The sequence below is a fragment of the Triturus cristatus genome, chromosome 11 (genome assembly GCF_964204655.1).
Source record: "Triturus cristatus chromosome 11, aTriCri1.1, whole genome shotgun sequence".
NCBI lineage: Eukaryota > Metazoa > Chordata > Amphibia > Caudata > Salamandridae > Triturus > Triturus cristatus.
Genome location: NC_140594.1, coordinates 22,650,026 through 22,673,963, shown reverse-complemented (window position 1 = coordinate 22,673,963; position 23,938 = coordinate 22,650,026). Strand labels below are relative to the sequence as shown.

The 23,938-nt window shown below is 42.6% G+C and overlaps 1 protein-coding gene across 1 annotated transcript in view; it reads left to right on the top strand.

Moving 5' to 3' along the window:
* The window catches only part of LOC146783173 (transmembrane protein 132D-like), a 1,969,967-nt gene that overhangs the window by 1,786,216 nt on the left and 159,813 nt on the right, over window positions 1–23,938 (top strand). The window lies entirely within an intron of this gene.

The window sequence follows — 23,938 nt, the reverse complement described above, 5'->3', positions numbered from 1 at the left end:
GGACAAAAGTCTGCGTTACCTACCCTTCACTATTTGCAAAGACTAGACAGAATATTCCTATTCTACGTTATTTGCAAACAGAGAATATCTCAAAAAGCACTATTCTTCAAAACAATCAATGTTCGGACAATCAATCAATGGGGAGATAAAGATAGGCACGACGGGTTTCAACGGGGACAAAAGTCTGCGTTACCTACCCTTCACTATCTGCAAAGGGAGAGAGAGAGAGTATTTCTACTCCTCCCCGTTTGTAGACAGCGAATATCTCAAAGAGAACAATCAATGAGCACAATCAATGAGCAATACTAGTATTTCCAGAGCATTAAACAATCAATCAATTATTTCTCAATTTGTCGTGTATCACGACCTTACCCGGACCGCGTGGACAGTTTCTCGTCTTCCGCCTCCAGCGCCCGATCGTCCTCTACTCTCCGTATTTGCCGCGGCACTCCTGATGGTTCCCAGTCAGGACCGTAGATCACTCGAGAGAGGTCTGCTCGGAACCAGTGAAGTTCGGATGATCGGCTGCCAGACGAGGGTCTATTGGGCAGGAGCTCTCCCGATCGTTGCAGTCGTTCACTCTGTCGTCGGGACCTCTCCCACTGGATCCACGTGTCGCTGATGGGCCCCACGTTTGGGACGCCAATTGTTAAATGGTAGCGGCAGTTTCAGTCGGTATCCTTTCAAGTATTTGCCCGGCGGTAATCGCCTCTCATACCACTCGATAATTTACCAATAAAAGAGGCAGGCGCTGGAGACTGGAAGGCAGGAAACAAGGTTTTATTCCGTCGGAGCAGAACACATCAGATCAGACAGCAAGGTATCGTCACGAGGTGCTCTAACTGCATCTCTGAGACCTGGTCTCTTATACACTGGTTTATTGCTTTATTATACATAGTACATTCCTGAGATTCCCTTGATGTGTGGGAAATATCCCCTGAAGCCCCGGCTCAGATCCGATCCCACACATGGTTACAGTAGAGGTTCCCACCCTACCCGCAGTGGGAGATGGCTATCGCGCAGCAGGGAATTCCGCTAATTCCCGGGGGTGTGTGCAACCGGCCGGGTCTCAGGGGGTAGGGGCTTTGATTCTACTGTAATCCCTTTGATGTGGGGTGTTTCCCTTACAGTAGGGGCAATAAACTGCATCCGCAGGGCTAGGTGATGGCCTGGGACCAGTTCAGACAATGGGGCGCAGGGGAAGGGGGGTTATCAAAGGAGAGGCATGACCATGTATGGGTTGTCGGTCGGAAGTGGTTCTGTAGCAGGGTCGCGCAGAAGGAGAGGGTTTATAGCCTGTATGAGAGAGCGGGGGTGGCCGGCGCGCGGGGGATGCTCGCAGCGCCGGGGGGAAGCGCTGGCGATCGAGAGTGAGCGGGGAGAGAGAGTGGGGTGCCTAAAATGGCGGCCGTGCATTTGCTATGCGTGGCGCTGGGGAGAGGCAAGATGGCGCAGATAATGTTCAGTTTGCACGCTAAATTTCCACACATCGACGCGTTTCGGTAGGCCACAGTTTATAGCCAACACCTTCCTTGGAATCCAACTTGCGGACAGTATTGAGCCCTATTAAGGGACGTACTGGATCTGAGTTTGTTATCTTCACCACGCCGGAAGGGTGTCGGAATTTTTAAAGACATTTCATAGGATAACGACCGACGATTCCTTCATACTTAGAATACCCCAGTCGAGGAAGTGTATAGATACAACCTGGCTGTTCTAAGGATATAATTGGTAACAGACTCTCATGTGATTATTGTCCATGAGTCTACCGACGGAACACTAGCCCTGTGGTGCTATGACTTATGCAAGTCAAAGGAATTTATAAGATTTTAATATTATTAAATTGGGATCAGCAAACAATCCTGAGGAAGGTGTTGGCTATAAACTGTGGCCTACCGAAACGCGTCGATGCTCTAACAAAAGGAAATCGGACAAAATCTATGACAATAGGGGTTGTGCGACATATGTAATATAATCAAAATACCATTGTGATCACAACCCATTAGTCTTTGATTAAGCGATTTTCTTTCCTGAGTAGGAATAATTTTCCTTTTCATTTCCCTTTTCTTCCCAATTTTTTCGTTTTTATGAATTGTCTAACTGTGTACTGATATTGATTACTACTGTTGGTGCTTTGTTACATTATGTGTCATTGATTCATATGTAAATTCCCACTGATTTTTCAATTTGTTTATATGTTTGAGAAATTGTTTAACAATTGTTTTTTAACCGATGTGTACAACTGCTCGCTTTGTGGGAGACCATTGTGACTAATTTTAATAAATTCATGATCAAGTAGCTTGCTTGCTTCGTTGATGCCGATTCTTACCCTGCTATTTGTTTAAAGTTTTGTGTGTTTGAATGATTGTTGGCATATACAGATCCAAGGGAGATCTTTCTTTTCTTGACTAACGGTCTCGCTTGGCACCCCTCTCCCTTGGTGTAGGGGTCCCTCTCTCTTTGTCAGAAACACAATAGGGTGACCAACTGGCATGGGTGCAACTTCAGGACGGTAAGTTTAAAAATTCAGGACAGAAGGTCAAACTTCAGAACAAAACTTTGTGAAAAGGGTACGTTTTACAGACACACCAGAGGAAGTTGCGCAATACTATAATAGTAAGTAATTAGACAACCACTTAAGTACAAGTCAAAATAAATTTATTTGAGGTTGAGAAAATCGTGCACTTCACAATTATTTGGTATGTGTGCAGCTTTGAGCAACTGTGCAGGTCTTTTTGTGGTATTTCATATGATAATTTACATTCTGTCATCCATTAATTCTTTCATCCATCATTCAGTCTTTCACCATTCATTCTGTCCTTCCATCTGTGTGCCCATCCATATCCAAACCTTTTCAATCATTTGCAAACCTATCCATTATCTAGCCTTCCATCCATCATTTCACTCATCCATCCCTTCATCCACCCACCCTTTCACTCATCCATCCATCATCCATCCATCCACCCTTTCATCGAATCCATCCTTTCACTCATCCATCTACTCTTCCACTCATTCATCCAATCACTAATCCTTCCAACCCTTTACCCTTTCACCCAAGCCATCCTTTCACTCATCCATTTAGTCTTCCACCCATTCACTCATCCATCCAACCATTTACCCTTTTACCCATTGAGCCATCCTTTCACTTACTCATCCATCCACCCAGTCACTTACTCATCCACCCTTTCACTCATCCATCCATCCAGCTCTCCACCCTCCCTTTCATTCATTATGCATCGTTTCACTCATCCATATTTACATTCTTCTATTCACTCATTCATGCACCCATTCACCCATCCATTCTGCCAATCATTCATCCATGCTTTCACTCATCCATCCATCCTCCCTTTCTCTCGCCATGCCCCTTTCACTTAGCCACCCATCCTTTCAGCCACATTTTACCCATACACCCACCCACCCACCCACCCATCAAGTTGCAGACAGAAGAGGCTCATCAAGAACTTCACCCTCGCTGTAGTTCCTAAAGGAAGGGGCGGGTGGGGTGGGGGAGGTTCACTACGCACCTGCACATAGGCAATCTGAAAACTTGGAAGTCATGAGTCATGCATGATGCAAAGTGCCAGGATGTGAGGTGACTGTGACATGGTGTTGTTTCCAGGGCTTTACGTGGGATGAAAACAAGTCGGGGTCTCTCCAGGGGGTGTGTCTGATTTAATTAAGGGCTTGGCTTAAAACACGTAAGCTAAAAATATGTGCTGAGCATAGTGCACCGCCCGACTGGTATTTTGCTGTTTCTGTCATTGCATCCAGTAACATTAGACTTTCAACAAGCCATGACTATTGGCTTTGTCAATGGATGTTAGTTGCATAAAATCAATTAAAAAAGCAGCAACTATGGCTTTGCTGTAAATAATATTAACAATGCTTCAGCTCTGAAATGATGAGACTGTGAAAGAACTATAATATCTTCTTCTAAACCTTTTTTACTTTGCACACTGTAATTGTGGTACTTCTCTTCTACATATCCTTTTTTTTTGCCTGCTTGGTGTAACTTTTCCTTCTGCTGCAATAGTATTTTGGAAGAAAGCCTGGTTAAGAAAAGGGTCTGGGTCACGGTAATCCTACAGTTTGTGTGCTGCGGTCTCCTTCAGTGCACCAGGGACCCATTTGAAACAAGAGCTAATTCCAATTCCTCATTTTGGAGGTCAAAACATCAAAACTGAATGAAGTGCAACATGTCACCCGAAAAATGTTGTGCCCCGTGTCACTGGTGTTTACTAAATGCTCAGCTCACAACACCTAGATTTGTGTGAGAATCAAAATGGGGTTTAAAGTTATGAAATTTCAAGTCAGCCTTGTACTTCTGTAGGCTATCTAGACTAGTGTTCAATGTCACGCTCCAGACCACTGCCTTAGAGGAGTCTTAAATGTAAATGTCGTCCATCTAACCTTAAGGGAATGCCCTGCCCCAGGGGGAGACTGGAGGAGGCCCCAACATGCTTTCACAGCCCAGACTGGCCAATTGTCATTCTGGATGTGGCAATCAGCCGCATACAGAATGACAATGGGCGGGGGGGGCTGCTCTTGTGCTTCACAGATGAGTGCGAGGCGCCCCATCAAGGGGGCTGAGGCCTCTCACAGGGAACACTTCTGTTTCCTGCAAGGAAGAAAAAGGCATCCGTAAAAAGGATCCTCACGGACAAGGGACGTGATGTCCGAGTTACGGACAGTTGGTCACCCATCCCTAGTTAGCTGGCTTCACTTAGCTAGTTAGTTTACAATGAATTACTGCTGCGGCTTAACTTAAAACTTTTAAGTGCTTAACTTCTAATCTCTTACCATTACTCGTGGTGGTGGGCCGGTCAGCAGGGGGCGCACTCTGCTAGCTGCACTGCCTCCTTGTACCTCTGCTGTTTGCTTTAATAATTAGTACGTGCGTACTATGATCGATTAGGCGGCGGCAGCCTGGTGCTGCCTGACTCTTGATCGATGCCTGCACTGCACACAGCCCAGCCAGCTCTGCCCTTCGTCGTCGTCGTCGGTCGGGCCGGGGCCGCCAGGGCTGACTTAATGTCGTCGATGACTCATGGGGAGCTGCCACTGTGGTTATGCTGGGACGGGGCAACTGGCGGCTCCGTCAGCTGCGCTGCCGACTTTGGTGCAGGAAACCAGGGTTCGAGTCTCGAGGTCGCATCCACATCTTGTGATTCTGGGCAAATCACTTAGTCTTCCCGTGCCTGAATATGTAATGTAAATACGGTGCTCATGTACAGCGCTCCAATACCTTCGGGTCGAGTTTGCGCTATATAAAAGATAAAAAAAAAAAAGTGAAAATAATCTGCGCGCACTACCGCGCGCACAGCCCCTACCCCATCAGAACCTCCAGCCTGGCCGCAACGCCCGCCCATATAAATCAGTGTGTGTTCCGAACTTCCGCGGCCCGCCCACCCACTGGAAAGTGGCAACAACTCTGCGTCTGCACGTAAGAAGGACCCGCGTCCGCCATGATGATGATGACATATGTACTCTCTTGGACTTGGCCTGTGCAGGGGCAGCAGGGCTGCTACATGATTAAGAAGTGTGTGTCGCGGCACCCGACTCAAGTAGCAACACTAAACGCCATGATGCTGACGCCAGTGATGACACTATGACTCACACACTCGGCAGGATACTGTGAAAAAGACGCTGCGGGCCTGTGGCTGCACCGTGTACAATAAAGGTATATTTTTTACAAAACAATAAAACAGCAATGTGGGCGTGCGCAGCAGATGCGTAGACCCGGCCCTGATAATTAAGTGCCGGTGCTAAGCACCGGCAAGCACCGGCACAAATTAATCCCTGCATGCAGGGCCATGATGGGGCATATATCAATGTGGGGTCAAAGAAGCATTCTTTCTGCACAACATGTGACAGACTTTTAGCAAGTTGTGGCTTTCCGTTGGTTATGTTTAGCTGTGAGGGTGTCACTCAAGTGGGGGAGGGGGAAGCTAAGTTCCATTGCCTAATAATGTTGGTGCTGTGGGATGAATCTTCATGAGGTTATCAGTCAATATGTTAACCCACATGGATCAATGCCAAGTTTCATGCAGGGTCAGACAGCAGGGGGCAAAGATCAGGAAGATGGCCGAAAAGCGGACTTTCTACTAATGTTGGAGATGTTTGAGGGAGCTGCGCGAGCTCTGACTAAGAGAATGTTTACCTCACATTTTTAGGTTTTGCGTGCCTTGCAGGGCAGAGCCCTGCTCCAGGAGAGATTTTGTAGGAGAGGATTTTCAGAAGAGGGCTTTAACCCCCGCCCCTCATTTCCATTGGCCGGCGTCACCGTTTATGCTAAATGGTGGCCAGCCATTGGAAATGAGCTATGTATGTTGCCTCCCTTTGGCTTTTTGTGCCGGCCCACTTGGACTGGCTCTACTGCTTTCCTTCTGTCGTAAGCGATTTCTTATCTGTATGGGGCCATGTGTTTAAACACATGGCCCCATAAAGACAAGAGATCGTGGCCCAGCGCAGTCCTCTTTCGCTTTCGCTTGTCTTTATGTAGTGTTTTGTGGTCCGCTGAAGTTGTCTTCGGCGTGTAGTAGTTTGGGGCCAGATCGAAAGGAAAATGTCTATTTATTACAGCAGAGGCGGACGTGCCTGTCAGGAAATGGAAGCGGTCAGTCACGACCGTGTGTGTCCCTTTCCCGTGTCTGCCGGGCCCTGTTTTAATCTTGAGGGATGCCAGACCCACTCTCATTGCCTTGGTCGCCGGTTTTGGATGAAGGGATGTAGCTCAGCGAGCTGTGCACTTGTGTCGGAGATGTGTGAGGAACATGAGGAGACTCCGCATTTCATTTGTCTGAGCCCGATGAAAGTGATGCGTTTGGCTACTAATATCGTCACTTTCAGCGCTTAGAAGCTTGAATGGTAAAGCGCTATGCGACTATTTGATTATCAATGTGGGACCGCGCTTGTTAATTAAGGCGCATCGCCTAATTGCAGTCTTTCTTTGTCTTTTGTGAACGTGATATTGTGGTGTCTCTCGCCTGCCACTGGAATGTGCTCCGGGTCTCGGCAGGGGCCACGCATCGCATCTCTTGCCCTTCAGAACGTCTGTTTGTAAAATACAGGCAACAGGTTAGGAAACTGTGGCACCGGGTCCTTTCTGCATTAAAATACTCTTCCTGCTTGACGCCGGCTCCACAGGCACAGGCCCTGTTCTGGTTGCTGCAGTGCCCCGGGAGACGGGCAGCGCCCGTTGTGCCCGTCGCGCAGCCATGCTGTGGTGAGTATGTATTAATTCATCACCGCCGTCATAACATCCGCCTCCATGCCAAAACTTGGAAAGCATGGGGGTACATTAAAAACAATTAAAATAAAATACAACAGAGAGGCTTTATGTTTGCCTTGCTTGTATTGACATGGGAACAATTTCAGGCGGGAGAGTCTGTTGCCACATATGCATCCCACAGCCGTGCTGTGCTCTCGTCCTGGGAGCGACCATGCCTCGCTTGTAGGCGCGAGCGCTCTTTACCACAGAAGCTCTTTTTATTTGCAGTTATGTAGCGCAACTTGACCCGAATGTACTGGAGCTATTTACAATAGCATCCGCATTACAGAAGGACACATTCACACTTTTCAGGCACGGGGACATTATGGGGCATATTATCAAGCCAGGCGATACAATTATCGCCGCTTTAGCGGCAGAAAACTGCTGCTAAAACGTCGATAATGGGCTTGATAATATGCTCTATGGAATTCCAATTGAAGCCCAGGTTAGACGTCCTTCACATCTAACATGGGCTTCTATTGGAATTCTCTGCGGCATATTATTAAGCCCATTATCGATGTTTTAGCGGCAGTTTTCTGCTGCTAAAGCGGCGATAATTTTATCGCCTGGCTTGATAATATGCCCCCAAGTGATTTGCCCAGAACCACAGGTTGTTGAACCGACGCCGAGACTCAAATCTGACTCCCTCGCTCCAAGGGCGACAGCTCTCTGGCCGTTACCCCACATTCGCCCTGCTCTCGTCTGCACGCGCCAGCCGTCTGGATGAAGGTGAGGGGTCAGAGCCGAGGCCTGGGCAGCAGCTTCCCCCTCTTAGGTCACCTTCAGAGTAGCGTTTCCCACTTTTATTTCCTTCTCTAGTTTAGTTTTCATGCCTCGGCCCAAACTTCCACTTTCACAAAGGAAACGTGTCTAAAACCGTGTGACAGTCGGTTGAAACAACTCAGACCGGCACGGGTGCAAGAAAGCGCGCCAGCGTGGGCCTTGAGGCAAGGGGGCGGAGGTTTTACAAAGGCTATAGAAGTGCCCCCGCCCCGCGGTGCAAAGGCACAAGCAGGGAGAATAGGCCCCCATCAGCTGTCTCCTTAGTTCAAAAGCACCTTTAACTGAGGGCAGTGGGCCCTGGTGCCACAGTCCCTGCTGCACTGGTGATATTTGCGCCCCTTCTTCCGCGTGGAGTAGTGAGTCCACTCTGAACGATGGTGGAGCGTTTTGTAAGTTTCTGCACCCGGTGCGAAACCTTCTCTGCCACAACTGGTTAAAGGCTGGACTGAAACGGGGCATGGGACATAACCAGAGAGAGAAGCATTGGCAACGTCAATAGGTCTCGCATATGCAAGAGCTATTGGCTTTAGCAATGTGTTTAGTCATTTTGTACACCAGTGTGGCTGGTGTTGAGCATTGCCAAAGGTTAGGGGTGTGGAGTGGGGTAGAGTTGAGTGGAATGGGGTAGACTGAGTGGCGTGGACTGTCATAGAGGGGAGTGCAGGAGAATGGAGTGGGGTGAATTGGAGTGGGGGATTTGGGAAATTAGTGTGGTAGATTGGAGTGGGGTAGATTAGGCTGGGGTGGAGTGGGGTATACTGGGGTGAAGTGGGGCAGATTGGAGTGGGGGTAGATTGGAGTGGGGGCAGATTGGAGGGGGGGTAAATTGGAGTAAGGTACATCATGGAGATTGGGATAGAGTGGAGGAGGATATATTATGGTAGATTGGAGTAGAGTGGAATAGATTGGGGAACAGTGGATTGGGATAGATTGGAGGGTATAAAGATAGAATATCGACGGGAAAATATCGACTAGCATTAATATCGTGGTAAGAATATCGACTGTGAAAAATATCGTAATAGAAAATATCTTTGTTAAAAATATCGTTTCTTGAGAATGACAAAAATATCGTCAAGAAAAAATATCGATGAACAGAATATCGTTGATCAAAATGTCGTTTCATATAATATCGACAGAAAAATATAAGTTGTTATAAAATTTATAAAAAAATATGTATTATGTTTTTAAAAAACTTACAAAACTCCTACTAGTAATAATATGTGTTAAAAAATATTTTCTACAAAAGAATTGTTAAAATTTTAGTAGCGGGTTATTGGTATTATAGGGGATAAGGGTGGGTAGTAATTTAAAATTTGGTTTTTACAAAATTTCTAAAATATAAAATTAGTAGAAAATAATTAAGAAATCGAAATTTTAATTAGAAATTTCGATTTGTTCACGAAATTAAATTTGTAATTAAATTTTAAAATTCCCCAAAAATTTTTTAGGAGCGGGTTATTGGTATTATAGGGGATAAGGGTGGGTAGTAATTTAAAATTTGGTTTTTACAAAATTTCTAAAATATAAAAATATTAGAAAATAATTAAGAAATCGAAATTTTAATTAGAAAATTCGATTTGTTCACGAAATTAAATTTGTAATTAAATTTTAAAATTCCCCAAAAAAATTTTAGTAGCGGGTTATTGGTATTATAGGGGATAAGGGTGGGTAGTAATTTAAAATTTTGTTTTTACAAAATTGCTAAAATATAAAAATATTAGAAAATAATTAAGAAATCCAAATTTTAATTAGAAATTTCGAATTGTTCACCAAATTAAATTTGTAATTAAATTTTAAACTTCCAACAAAAAATTGTAGGAGCGGGTTTTTGGTATTATAGGGGATTAGGGTGGGTAGTAATTTAAAAATGTCGTTTTTTAAAAGTGTAGAAAATATTAATAAATTAGAAATTTATCATGAAATCAAAATTTAACGTCGAAATTTAAAATTTTACATGAAATTTATTTTGTTATATTAATAAAAAATATTAAATTAATATTGAATAAGCGTTATTTTGGTATTATAGGGTAATAGGGTATAACAAATAATTTAGATAGAAAAATTTACTAACCTGCACATTTCATGACTTATGTTGGATTGGAGTTAGAATAGTAATTTGTTATGGTTTACTATCCAGCACTTTCCCTGACTTATGTTGGATTGGAATTAGAATAGTAATTTATTATGGTTTACTATCCAGCACTCTCCCTGACTTATGTTATGTTTGGAGTTAGAATAGTAATTTATTATGGTTTACTATCCAGCACTCTCCCTGACTTATGTTATGTTTGGAGTTAGAATAGTAATTTTTTATGGTTTACTATCCAGCACTTTCCCTGACTTATGTTGGATTGGAGTTAGAATAGTAATTTATTATGGTTTACTATCCAGCACTCTCCCTGACTTATGTTATGTTTGGAGTTAGAATAGTAATTTATTATGGTTTACTATCCAGCACTCTCCCTGACTTATGTTATGTTTGGAGTTAGAATAGTAATTTTTTATGGTTTACTATCCAGCACTTTCCCTGACTTATGTTGGATTGGAGTTAGAATAGTAATTTATTATGGTTTACTATCCAGCACTCTCCCTGACTTATGTTATGTTTGGAGTTTGAATAGTAATTTATTATGGTTTACTATCCAGCACTTTCTCTGACTTATGTTGGATTGGAGTTTGAATAGTAATTTATTATGGTTTACTATCCAGCACTCTCTCTGACTTATGTTATGTTTGGAGTTAGAATAGTAATTTATTATGGTTTACTATCCAGCACTTTCCCTGACTTATGTTGGATTGGAGTTTGAATAGTAATTTATTATGGTTTACTATCCAGCACTCTCTCTGACTTATGTTGGATTGGAGTTTGAATAGTAATTTATTATGGTTTACTATCCAGCACTTTCCCTGAGTTATGTTATGTTTGGAGTTAGAATAGTAATTTATTGTGGTTTACTATCCAGCACTTTCCCTGACATATGTTATGTTTGGACTTAGAATAGTAATTTATTATGGTTTACTATCCAGCACTTTCCCTGACTTATGTTGGATTGGACTTAGAATAGTAAATTATTATGGTTTACAATCCAGCACTTTCCCTGATTTATGTTGGATTAGAGTTAGAATAGTTAATTATTATGGTTTACAATCCAGCACTTTCCCTGACTTATGTTGGATTGGAGTTAGAATAGTAATTTATTATGGTTTACTATTCAGCACTCTCCCTGACTTATGTTATGTTTGGAGTTAGAATAGTAATTTATTATGGTTTACTATCCAGCACTTTCCCTGACTTATGTTGGATTGGAGTTAGAATAGTAATTTATTATGGTTTACTATCCAGCACTTTCCCTGAGTTATGTTATGTTTGGAGTTAGAATAGTAATTTATTATGGTTTACTATCCACCATTTACCCTGACTTACGTAGGATTGGAGTTAGAATAGTTAATTATTATGGTTTATTATCCAGCATTATCTATTTACTATTTTTAATAAGAATAATATATGTCATGTTGTAATATTCATTTCAACAATATAAATTAAAAACATTTTTATAACATTTTTACATACATATGACAAGTTTCTAAATTAAGAAATAACAATTTTTAGATCTTTTTTTTTATTTATATTTTAATTTGTTACTGCAAAGATTTTGAACATTTTATAAAACATTTAACATAATTTTTGTTAACAAATTATATTGCAGTTTTGTACATAAATACAGTTTCAATTATGCATACTTTAGTATATTAAATTTTTATATTTTTTATAAAAATTTAATATATTACATATTTTTTATGACATTGATTTTATCACGATATGTACATAACATAAATTTACATTTTTTAACATCTGAGAAAAATATTTAACAATGAAAAACATATTTTAATATACAATAAACAATTAATATATAATTCTATTGAACATATTAATGTATATTTTACAATATTCATTTGTTTTTTAAGAATAAAAAGTAAATTATTACTAAACATGGTAAATTTATATTTAAAGGATGGATTTAGCTATTAGGTCTAAGTATGCTAGACCTTCTATACTTGGGTACAGTTTAGTTTTTTGCTGGAGATATTCGTACATATTTAATGTTTGTTTACTTAGTTTAGGGCCAATTTTAGAAAGGGATTGCTCTATTCTGAGTTCTTGGTAGCTTTGTTCTTTTTTAATGCTTTGGATTAGTTTGTGAAGTGTTGGTTGACTTCTTCCTAAAGTGGCTTGGAAGGCATTATGCCATCCTTCAACTGCGTTGTTAGTTTTAGCTTTCTGTGCTATTGTACTAGCATACACATTCCACCATGGAATTTGAAATTTAGGTTGTCTACGGTGGCCTGAACGATGTAATCTTCCAACCCAGGTATCTTCAAAATAGTCCAAGAAGGGAGTTAGTATTTTCTCATTGGTGCGGTAGAAAGGGCTGTCAATTAATAAATTGTAGTAGTTAGCTACTTCTGTTGTTGGTACATATGCCAATGCAATCAACTTTTTTATTTGATAAGCAAAGTGACTGTTTGTACAATATTCAATGCTTAAGGTAGATTTTTGTAAGTGCCTCCATATACTTTGGTTGTAGTGATAATAACAACCTTGTATTGAGGTATGGGGATATATCTTAAGGATAGCTTGAATCATGGCTATTTCAAAGTCAATTATAATTCTTTGAGGATAGTAATTATCTGTTAATTCTTTGATCTTTGTTAAAAGTTCAACGTAGGTAGTATTTGTTTTGTTTGGCAGCAGAGTATAAAGTAGAGGGATATTTGTATCTTGGTATTCCCCATGGATGGTGTAAAGTTGATAGAAAGGTTTGGGACAAACTTTAAAAGTCCCGTCCATCATCCATCTTTCACATGATTTAAGTTTTTGCAAATTACTATTAGTAGCAAAAAGTAAAACTCGTTTGTCATGACTTTGGTTGTCGTACATTAGGAATTTATCCTCATTATGTGTAATGGTATATTCAGGATATATTTTTATATCCTTAAAACTTTCTGGCGTTGGTGGAGTTGGATCTGAAGCACGTTTAGTTTTTGAAATTAATCTTTTTAAGTTGGGAATCGAAGGTAGCTGTCCTGTCACATGTTCTGGCACTTTGCTTAAAACATTTTTCAAAATACTAGTGCTTGTTTCTTGTGATCCTTTACTAGCATCTTTCAATGTTTCCAGTGCTTCTCTAACTTCCACTTCTGTTACATTTGGTGGGTGGTTATGCTCACGTACATTTACCACATTGTTATCAACAGTTGTTGCTCTACCATAGCATGCACTTGAGTAATATTTGCTACATTTCCAATGGGTCTTATTCGCTTTTACTCTTTCTTGGGTGTAGGTGTAACCCATGTAGTTCAGCATTAGTTTCCCTTTTTGCGAAGTAATGAAAGTAGCTCCAGTTGCCATGTCTAAGGTAGATCTGTGGAAAATATATATATGTATTTTTAAGAACATTGAAGACGATTTACAGAGATGTGTATAAGAGCAGGAAAAAGCGTGAACATATACTTACTATGTGGCTTCACTGGTAATTCTTTTATTCGTATTTCTCTTTCTGAATTTTCTTATTTTTAAGTTCTGTAGTAGTGTTAAAGAATAATTGAAAGACATGATTTAGTGTTATAGGTGTTTGATTTTACTTTCAGAATTGTTATACATACAGTGACTATACTTACTTGATGTAGTAGAAGATGTTGGTAGTGTAGTTGTAGATAGGTAAATAATTTTGTAGAGTCTGTGGAAAAAATAATCATTGGGTTACTTATAGTATTTGGATGATAGTAGTTGTTAACATATGAAGTAAATAGTACATTTACTTAGCAAGTTTAAATAATTTTTATCAGCTATCTAAGTAGACATGGATAAGGTAGTTTATAAATGTTTTTACATCTAATTTTTTGGTCGTTGTTGATAAGTTCAACATGTTTTGTTTTCACTCTAAAGAAGAACAGTTTTTAAATTAGGGAGTTTATCTACTTTTTGCTAAGTTCGAATGAAAAAAGCAATGGGATTTTACTTACTTGAAGTGTAGTATGACGTTTTGTAGTTGTAGTCGTAGGTTTGTATTCTCTTCTCTCAGCAAGGTAACCGTTTTTCTCCAAGTTTGTGCCAAAAATGGTAAATTACGTTAAGTGTATAATTGTTTTTATATTAGTGAGTTAATTAATGGTAGCTTTTGATTAGTTCAATTAGTGAAATTTCAAAATCATTGGTCGAGAACGTAATTTCGAATTAGAAAACCGTTATTTTCGTAAGAGTTTGTTGCATCACTATTTGTTTGTTAAAGTACATTGTAAAAAGGTTTATATGTGCTTTTTTGTTTGATATGTAAATAGTTTATATGTAGAAAATAATGAAATGTGTTTCACATTTAGGCCATCGGAGTATATGATAGTATCAGTAAATGTAATTTTTTTTAACATATATTATATATTTTTATATCAATAAGTATTAGGAAAACTAAATAATTATATGTGTGAATAGTTTTGTAAAGTAAAATAGTAAAAACAAGTGAGTAAAATAAAAGAATCGTGCATATCGAGTTGGTAATAAAAAGACGATATTTTTTGTATATTTCTATAAGCAGATAGGTCGTCGATGTTAGTGTAGTCGATATAAATGTCTAAGGTAATGATATTTAAAATAAAGTCGATAATGTAGTAGTCGATATTTATGTTGTAGATATTAGTGTGAACGATATTAGTGTTGTCGATAAAAAAAAATCGATATTTGTGTGAAATCTTGTTTAAGTATAGGATGACGATATTAATGTAAGCGATATTTTAGTGACGATATTTATTTCTGATGATATTTATGTTAACGATATTCCATCATGGAACCAGATTGGAGTGGAGTAGCCTGTAGTGGAGTAGGGTAGAGTGGAGTGAGGTAAATTGGAGTAGGGTAGACTGGGTGGTCTATAGTAAGGTGTACTGGAATGGAGTGGGGTAGATTGGAGTGGAGTGGGTTAGATTGGAGTGGTGTTGGGTAGATTGGGATGGGGTGGCGTAGATTGTTAGTGGGTTGGAGTGGGATAGATTGGTGTTGAGTGGGGTAGACTGGAGTGGAACAGATTGGCGTGGAGTAGATTGGAGTGGGGTAGACTGAATTGGGGTAGATTGGGGAAGAGTGGAGTAGATTGGGGAAGAGTGGGGCAGATTGCAGAGTAGTGGGGTAGATTGGAGTGGGATACATTGGGGTAGATTGGGGAAGAGTGAAGTGCAGTGGATTGCGCTAGGTTGGAGTGGAGTAGGGTAGATTGCAGTGCAAAGCGTAGATCAGGGTGGAGTGGGGTAGATTAGGGTGGAGTGGGGCGGTTGGAGTAGGTTAGATTGGCTGGATTATGGTTAGTTAGATTGGAATGGAGTGTGGTAGATTGGAGTGGAATAGATCGGAGAGAGGTAATTTGGTGTAAATTGGAGTGGAGTAGGTTGGAGTGGAGTTGGATAGAGTAATGTGGGGTAGGTTGGGATGGGGTGGGGTAGACTGGAATGGAGTAGATTGGGATAGATTGGAGTGGGACAGATTGGATGAGGTAGACCGGAGTAAGGTAGTTTGGGGTAGACCGGAGTGGGGAGATTGGAGTAGGCTGGATTAGGCTGGAGTGGGCTAGATTGGACTGGAGTGTTATATATTTGATTGGCATTTTGTAGTATGGAGTGACGTGGAGTAGATTGGGTATAGCAGAATGGAGTGTGGTAGATTGGGGTAGATTGGGGTAGAGTGGAGTGGGGTGGATTGTAGTGGGTAGATTGGACTGGAGTGAGGTGGAGTACAGTTGGAAAGATTAGAGTGACTCAAGATTGGAGTGGAGCTTGAACACTATTTAATAAGAGTAGGGGGTGACACCCCCAAAGTGGGGAACAGTCCACTTCCAGCATTATTATATGCTGGAGACGGTGTCTTCATGGCATGAATGGTAGTGGCCCTTCGGAATCTTTTGGATACATTTGCCTGTTTTATGGAACAACTAGATTTGTCTACAAATGTATCAGAATTATATACCATGGTCTGTGCTAGATTGAATAGCAAACTGAAAATGTATATTGCCCTGACCAGACTCTTGTATGTCTTGACCTTCAGTATCTGGGGGTATCATTTGATTATAAAGGCACATGGTCCTACCTTAAACAAGCATTTGCAATGCAACAGGTCTCGCATTTACGCGTGTTTGAGCTACTGGCATTGTAAATGACAATGCCTTTATTTATGCTTTGGGTTTTGAAACTTAAATAAAACGTATTGTCATTTACAATGCCAATAGCTTAAACTCGCTTAAATGCGAGACCTATTGCATTGCAAATGCTTGTTTATGTTGAGTTTCACACTGGTCAGTCAAAGGAGGACAGAGAGAGGGGTTAAAAGGGTGTTCATTTCCTAATATTTTTGGTGCCATATAATGAATGTGTACAAATTCTGGCCGATTTGCTGGTGGGTCAAATTTCAAGAGGGCCACGGAATTTAATTTGTTAATAACTTTGAGCCTGTTGGATGCATCTGCGTGAAATGTGGTGGCAGTTACTAAATTGAGTCGAGTGCTGGGATGTCAAGGTACACTCAAACCAAACAAGGGTCACAATCTCTACCATATACAACTACACACAAGATCCAACAAGGGTCCCTCACACTACCATATACAACTACACACAAGATCCAACAAGGGTGACACTCACTACCATATACGACTACACACAAGATCCAACAAGGGTCACACTCACGACCATATACACTACACAAGAGATCCAACAGGGTCACACACACTACCATATACAACTACACACGAGATCCAACAAGGGTAACACTCACTAACATATACACTACACACAAGATCCAACAGGAGTCACACTCACTACCATATACACTACGCACGAGATCCAACAAGGGTCACACTCACTATCATATACAACTACACACGAGATCCAACAAGGGTAACACTCACTAACATATACACTACACACAAGATCCAACAGGAGTCACACTCACTACCATATACACTACGCAAGAGATCCAACAAGGGTCACACTCACTATCATATACAACTACACACGAGATCCAAAAAGAGTCACACTGACCACCATATACACTACACACGAGATCCAACAAGGGTGACACTCACTACCATATACAACTACACACAAGATCCAACAAGTCACACTCACTACACACAAGATCCAACAAGGGTCACACTCACTACCATATACACTACACAAAAGATCCAACAAGGGTCACACTCACTACCATATACAACTACACATGAGATCCAACAAGGGTCTCACTCACTACCATATACAACTACACACGAGATTCAACAAGGGTAACACTCACCAACATATACACTGCACACAAGATCCAACAGGAGTCACACTCACTACCATATACACGACGCACGAGATCCAACAAGGGTCACACTCACTATCATATACAACTACACACGAGATCCAAAAAGAGTCACACTGACCACCATATACACTACACACGAGATCCAACAAGGGTGACACTCACTACCATATACAACTACACATGAGATCCAACAAGAGTCACATTCACTATCATATACAACTAAACACGAGATCCAACAAGGGTCACGCTCTCTACCATATACAACTACACATGAGATCCAACAAGGGTCACACTCTCTACCATATACAACTACACATGAGATCCAACAAGGGTCACACTCACTACCATATACAACTACACGTGAGATCCAACAAGGGTCTCACTCACTACCATATACAACTACACACGAGATTCAACAAGGGTAACACTCACTACCATATACAACTACACATGAGATCCAACAAGGGTCTCACTCACTATCATATACAACTACATACGAGATCCAAAAAGAGTCACACTGACCACCACATACACTACACACAAGATCCAACAAGGGTGACACTCACTACCATATACAACTACACACAAGATCCAACAAGTCACACTCACTACACACAAGATCCACCAAGGGTCACACTCACTACCATATACACTACACAAAAGATCCAACAAGGGTCACACTCACTACCATATACAACTACACACGAGATCCAACAAGGGTCACATTCACTATCATATACAACTAAACACGAGATCCAACAAGGGTCACGCTCTCTACCATATACAACTACACACGAGATCCAACAGGGGTCACACTCACTATCATATACAACTACACATGTACCTTCATATGCCCACACACCAACCATTCTATCTCAACCAGAAATCTCCACACACAATAACCATCACACTTCTACTTCCTGATAGTTTCCATGGCTGTTATGTCAGTTATGAATTAAAGAGCTGAGTGTATTTAGAGGTTTCTTTTAAACATATGTCAAGACCAACCCTAGCTATAAATCTACCGCAGCTGTAGTTTGTTGGTGGATTTCAGTTTTTATGTTTTAATGGTTCCTTTCCCAACTGTGCATGGCTGAAGCTCTGCGCCTTAAATGCTGCAGGTGGCCAACCCCCACAGCGCATAGCTGTTATTTTCACTTGTTATGTTTTTTATTATATTTTTTGTGGCAGAATTGTGAGAACCCCAACATGAGATTCAAATCCCTTGAGACTTGTAGTCTCTTGGACTTTCCCTGGGGTTCGGAAACCCAATCTTAAGTCTCCAAACACACCAGGGAACCCAACAAGAGTGCAGAGGCCCTTGCACACAGAGTTCACGAGACTTGGGGCATGGCCTGCCCCCCTCAAAGCCTTTCTTCTGTTCTGCACATCTGGGTCAGCAAATCATAAGGCTGAAGAAATCTTTTTTTTAATTTTTACTCCAGATGAAGCTCCTTTGGGGTCCTCACCTGAGCCAGGGGTCTGGGAGAACCAAGCCCCTTGTCCTGTAACTGCAGACTTGGGTTTGTGGACCCATCCATGCATCTTTGATCTATCTATCAACTGATCAATTGATCAGTCGGTCAGTCTGTCTGTCTGTCTTTCTGTTCGTCCGTCTGTCTGTCCTGGTGCTAAATCTGCAGTGTCCAAAGCTCCACTCAGAAGGCCTGCAGCTGGTGCTATTAAATATTAGCGCTGCAAATGGGTGGTCTTGAATCCACCTCATGCCCCTTTAATCCACTGACACACCCTGCCCCTTTGTTTCTCCCCTGCAGGTGCCTTATTTCTTCCTTTGAGATACTTTTCCCTTCTTTCTCTTTTTCCTTCTTTCCACGATTCTTTTACTCTCTGTTGCTCTCGGTCAATGTCAGATGCAGAAAAATAAGTGCTGGTCCCCAAAAATGAGTGATGGTGGGCATTACCAGAAACCACCGTTTCAAATTAAGCATCCATCAACCCATCCATCCTTCCATCCATCCATCTGCCCTCCCACACACCCAATGATCCATGCAGCCATCCATCCATCCATCCATCCACCGATCCACCCACTCACCCACCCACTGATCCATCCATCCACCCACCCGCCCAATTCCATCCAACCATCTGCCCTCCCACCTACCCAATGATCCATCCGCCGATTCACCTGCCCCCCACCGATCCATCTATCCACCCATCCACCCATCCACCCAATTCCATCGACCCACCCACCCATCCATATGTGCCTGTTTGCTGGTCTAAATGTGTATCTACCCGTCGGCATACCTACCCGTTCACCCGCCTATTGCCAGTCCAAGTATTCTACCCATTCATCTATTCATCCAGCCAGCCCACCTATCGATATGTCTATCTAAGCTTCGGCCTATAGATATGAATGTGGTGGATAAACGTCTACCAGTGCCTTCACACCAGTATCACAAACGTGAGCACAGACAAGAGGAACCTTTGTCAACGAATACGGGGACAGAGCTGGACTGAACCCCAAAATCATTCCCAGAAAAAATAGCAGAAACAGCCCCACCATGCGGGTGGCACCAGCACCAGCTCGAGGCGTGTGGGGTCGTGGCGGCCCTCCTGCAGTGAAAACAGCCCCGAGCCCGCAGCCCACTGTGAACAGAGAGGCTGAAGGGTCAGGACGGCCCTGCACGGGGCTCAATCCTGGTGGAACTGCCAGGCTCTTCATGTGCATCTGAGGTCACCTTGGTTGTGAGAGGGGTGTAAACTGTACCCCCCGGTCCCACCCACCTGTCAGAGCACCCCTGTCTCTCGCACCTGCAGGAGCAGTTTTACGAAGAAAGAGCAGCGGTGGACAGAAATTATATTGGAGCTGTTTCTTCTTCTCAGAAGCCGTGTTGCCATGACGAACCCTCATAAACTGCAGGGATGTAGGTGCCCTTGGATGATAGCAGACCCCACGACGTGGGCCCGGTCACAAGGCTGTGGAGCGCAGGAGAGCGCCTTAAGTGCGCACATGGAGGCCTCTGTGAGCACAAAACCCTGTTCCAGATCCACGGAGTCAGAAATGCCCGGAAATGACCCTCGGAATGGCGCTTGTTCACACGGCCAACGGTGCTCTCAGGGGCAGGTGTGGGGGCTCAAGGGGCAGATGCAGACCCCCCCCCCCCCCCCCGCGCGCTCAGGTTCACGTGTGGTCATGTTGCACAACAAGCAGTTGGTGGCACTGCAACAGAGACCGCACACAAGTCAGGGATAAAGTAATCATTAAAAAACAAGCAGTATGAGACGGAGGTGGTATCGTGGTACTGGTCACCCGCCCACCTGGGGCGTGTGTCTGCCTCGGGCAATGCCCATGGTGGGCATTGGGCAAGGAGGGCGAACACCCATTACATCGATGGGCTCTCATCGCGGTGGCATTGCAACGCAAATGTTACTTCGCTGTAACGTTTACATAGTATGCCTCTACAACGCATGCTATTACAACGCAGGTTTGGAATACGTGGGGTTGTCAAATAAATATAAAAAGTGAATATAATGACTTCGCCCAGGTGCTCAATATCAGTACTCCTAAATATTTGTAAAATCTTTGGTAGGGCTTCCGGCCGGATACACTATAAACTGGTCTAAATCGATCAAGTTTGTCCTATATGGTCCATCGCCTCAGCTCCCAGAAGACTGCCCGCTACAACTTGAAGTGGACACGTTTAAATACCTAGGTATATACATAACATGATCCAGGTACCTTTTTTAAACGAAACCTTGCGCCCCCACTGGAGCGTCTGAAAAGGGATGCGGCGCATTGGGGAACGCTACCACTGACGCTGCTGGGTAAGGCGGCGCTTTTTAAAATGTTGGCACTCCCTCGCTTCCTATATGCACTGGAAAATACGCCATTTCCAGTGCCACGCAGCTCCTTTATAACGATAGCAGCACAGGTCGCCATTCTCCTCTGGGGGAACAAACCAGCCCGTATTGCGCAGGATAAACTGGTTCAGAGCGGGTATGACGGCGGGATAGCACTCCCAAGCACACAGCTATATTATTGGGCTGCGCAATTGAAAGTCATTAATCAGTGGATACATGCCCCTCAGACGGACCCTTCCTTTAAGGCGGACAGATCGGGACTGGGAACAGAAGGTATGCTGTCAGCCCTATATAACAATAAGCAAGCCGCCTCTTTAATAGGGCCCACAAGACACACAGTTATGTTATGGCACACAGCGCACACCAAACTGGGCTGGCAGGGGGTCATAACAAAACTTACTCCGCTCAGGGATGCACATAGGCTGGGGAGCCTCCGGAGCTGCAAGGGGTTCACACGCTGGGATGCAATTGGTATCTCAACAGTGGGGGACATGTGGCATAAGGGAAAAGTAATCACGTTTGAGCGTCTCCAACAGCAGTATGAGTTGACACCCTCCGAAGTGTTTAGATACATGCAGGTGAGGCACGCGCTTCAGGCGGCCCTGACACCAGACGCTGAGATCCCGGAGGCAAGCCCTCTGGAGGATAGGTTGCTGACAGACTGCATGCACAGACGAGCTACCTCTCTCACATACTGAAAGCTAATTAACAACTTACCTGACCCTACCAAGGGGCTTCGGGAAAAATGGTCCAGGGATGTGGGACTTCTTGATAACACAGATTGGCAGGAGGCGCTGGCGTCACCGAGAGAGGCAGGAATATCTTCAAAACTCAGGTTAATGCAGCTTAAAATACTGCATGGGACCTACTACACGAGGCACCTGTTACACACAATAGGTTCAGCATCGAACCCGTAGTGCTTGCGGCGATGTGGGGAGGAGGGCACGTTTTATCATACCATGTGGCAATGCCCAAAGGTCAGGGAGTACTGGGTTAAGGTGATGAGAACAATATCACAGGCGGAGGACGTGTCACTTATACCTGAGCCTAAGAGATGTTTATTAAATATTTGGGAGCCGAATGATCTCACCCGCACAGCGCAAAGTTGGGCCACAGTGGGGATCATGTTTGCAAAACTTAATATCGCACAAAAATGGGGAGCTGCAGACTCACCAACACTCAAAGCATGGTGGGGAGATATGGACTCAGCAATGGTGGCCGAGGAAACGGTATACATCAGTCGTGACTGTCCACAAAACTGGAACAGGGTTTGGGGGAACTGGAATAAATTCAGGGGTTACATATGTGCACCGCCAAGGGTATTGGAAGAAGAGGGCGTAGATGGCGATGAAAATGACATTGAGAGGGGGGATGAACCACAGGGAGGTCAATAAATTCTAAGCTGGGAGGTTTGATTATGAGTCAGTGTTAAAGGAATGTCATATGTGGAAATGTGCTAAATGTATATGATGGTGATCTATTGTGTGCTTTTGGTTCTAAGCTTTATAATAAAAAGATTTTTTTTTAAAAAGTGAATATAAAAATTAGATAAATCCACACAGCTGTGACATGTGGTGACATAACATAAATAAATATAAATCTGAATGGTACTGAGAAGCTGCACGGACTGCTACGTTAAGGCAGGACACTTTGTAATACATACGTGAGGGTAGGACACTTTGTAATACATACGTGAGGGCAGGACACTTTGTAATACATACGTGAGGGCAGGACACTTAGTAATACATACGTGAGGGTAGGACACTTTGTAATACATACGTGAGGGTAGGACACTTTGTAATACATACGTGAGGGCAGGACACTTTGTAATACATACGTGAGGGCAGGACACTTTGTAGTACATACGTGAGGGCAGGACACTTAGTAATACATACGTGAGGGTAGGACACTTTGTAATACATACGTGAGGGTAGGACACTTTGTAATACATACGTGAGGGCAGGACATTTTGTAATACATACGTGAGGGCAGGACACTTTGTAGTACATACGTGAGGGTAGGACACTTTCTAATGCATATCGTGGTGTGGATGTTGTTTTATGGACATTGCTTTGAATATTTTGCACACGGTTATGTTTATGGGCATTGCTTGAATACTAAATGCCCATTATCGCCGCTTTAGCGTCTGGCATGGAGAAGCCACCACGCACTCAGTGCATTTGGTGTGGAGAAGCCACCTCGCGCTCAGTAGCATAGGCATGGAGAAGCCACCACATGCTCAGTGCATCTGTTTATTTATTATTTATTTATTATTTTAATTTATAGGGCGCAACAGCCACCGAAAAAGGGTTTCCCGGCGCCAAGCGGACTAGGTGTAGCTAATAGAAGGGGATGTATGTCGTTACAACGCACACTTTTACAACGCATGCACTTACAACGCATTTTTTACAACGCACAATCCATTACAACGCATGACATTACAACGCATGACACTACAACGCATTTTTAAAAACTACCTTTACAACGCATTCCATTACAACGCATACTACCATTACAACGCATACTATTACAACGCATAATAATAAATTGCATTTAAGGTAAGTATTAGATAGTATAGGGGTAAAAATTACTTTTCTAACTCCAGGGGGTGCAACAGTAGGGTAAGTGTTGGATAGTATAGGGGTAAAAATTACTATTCTAACTCCAGGGGGTGCAACAGTAGGGAAAGTGTTGGATAGTATAGGGGTTAAAATTACTATTCT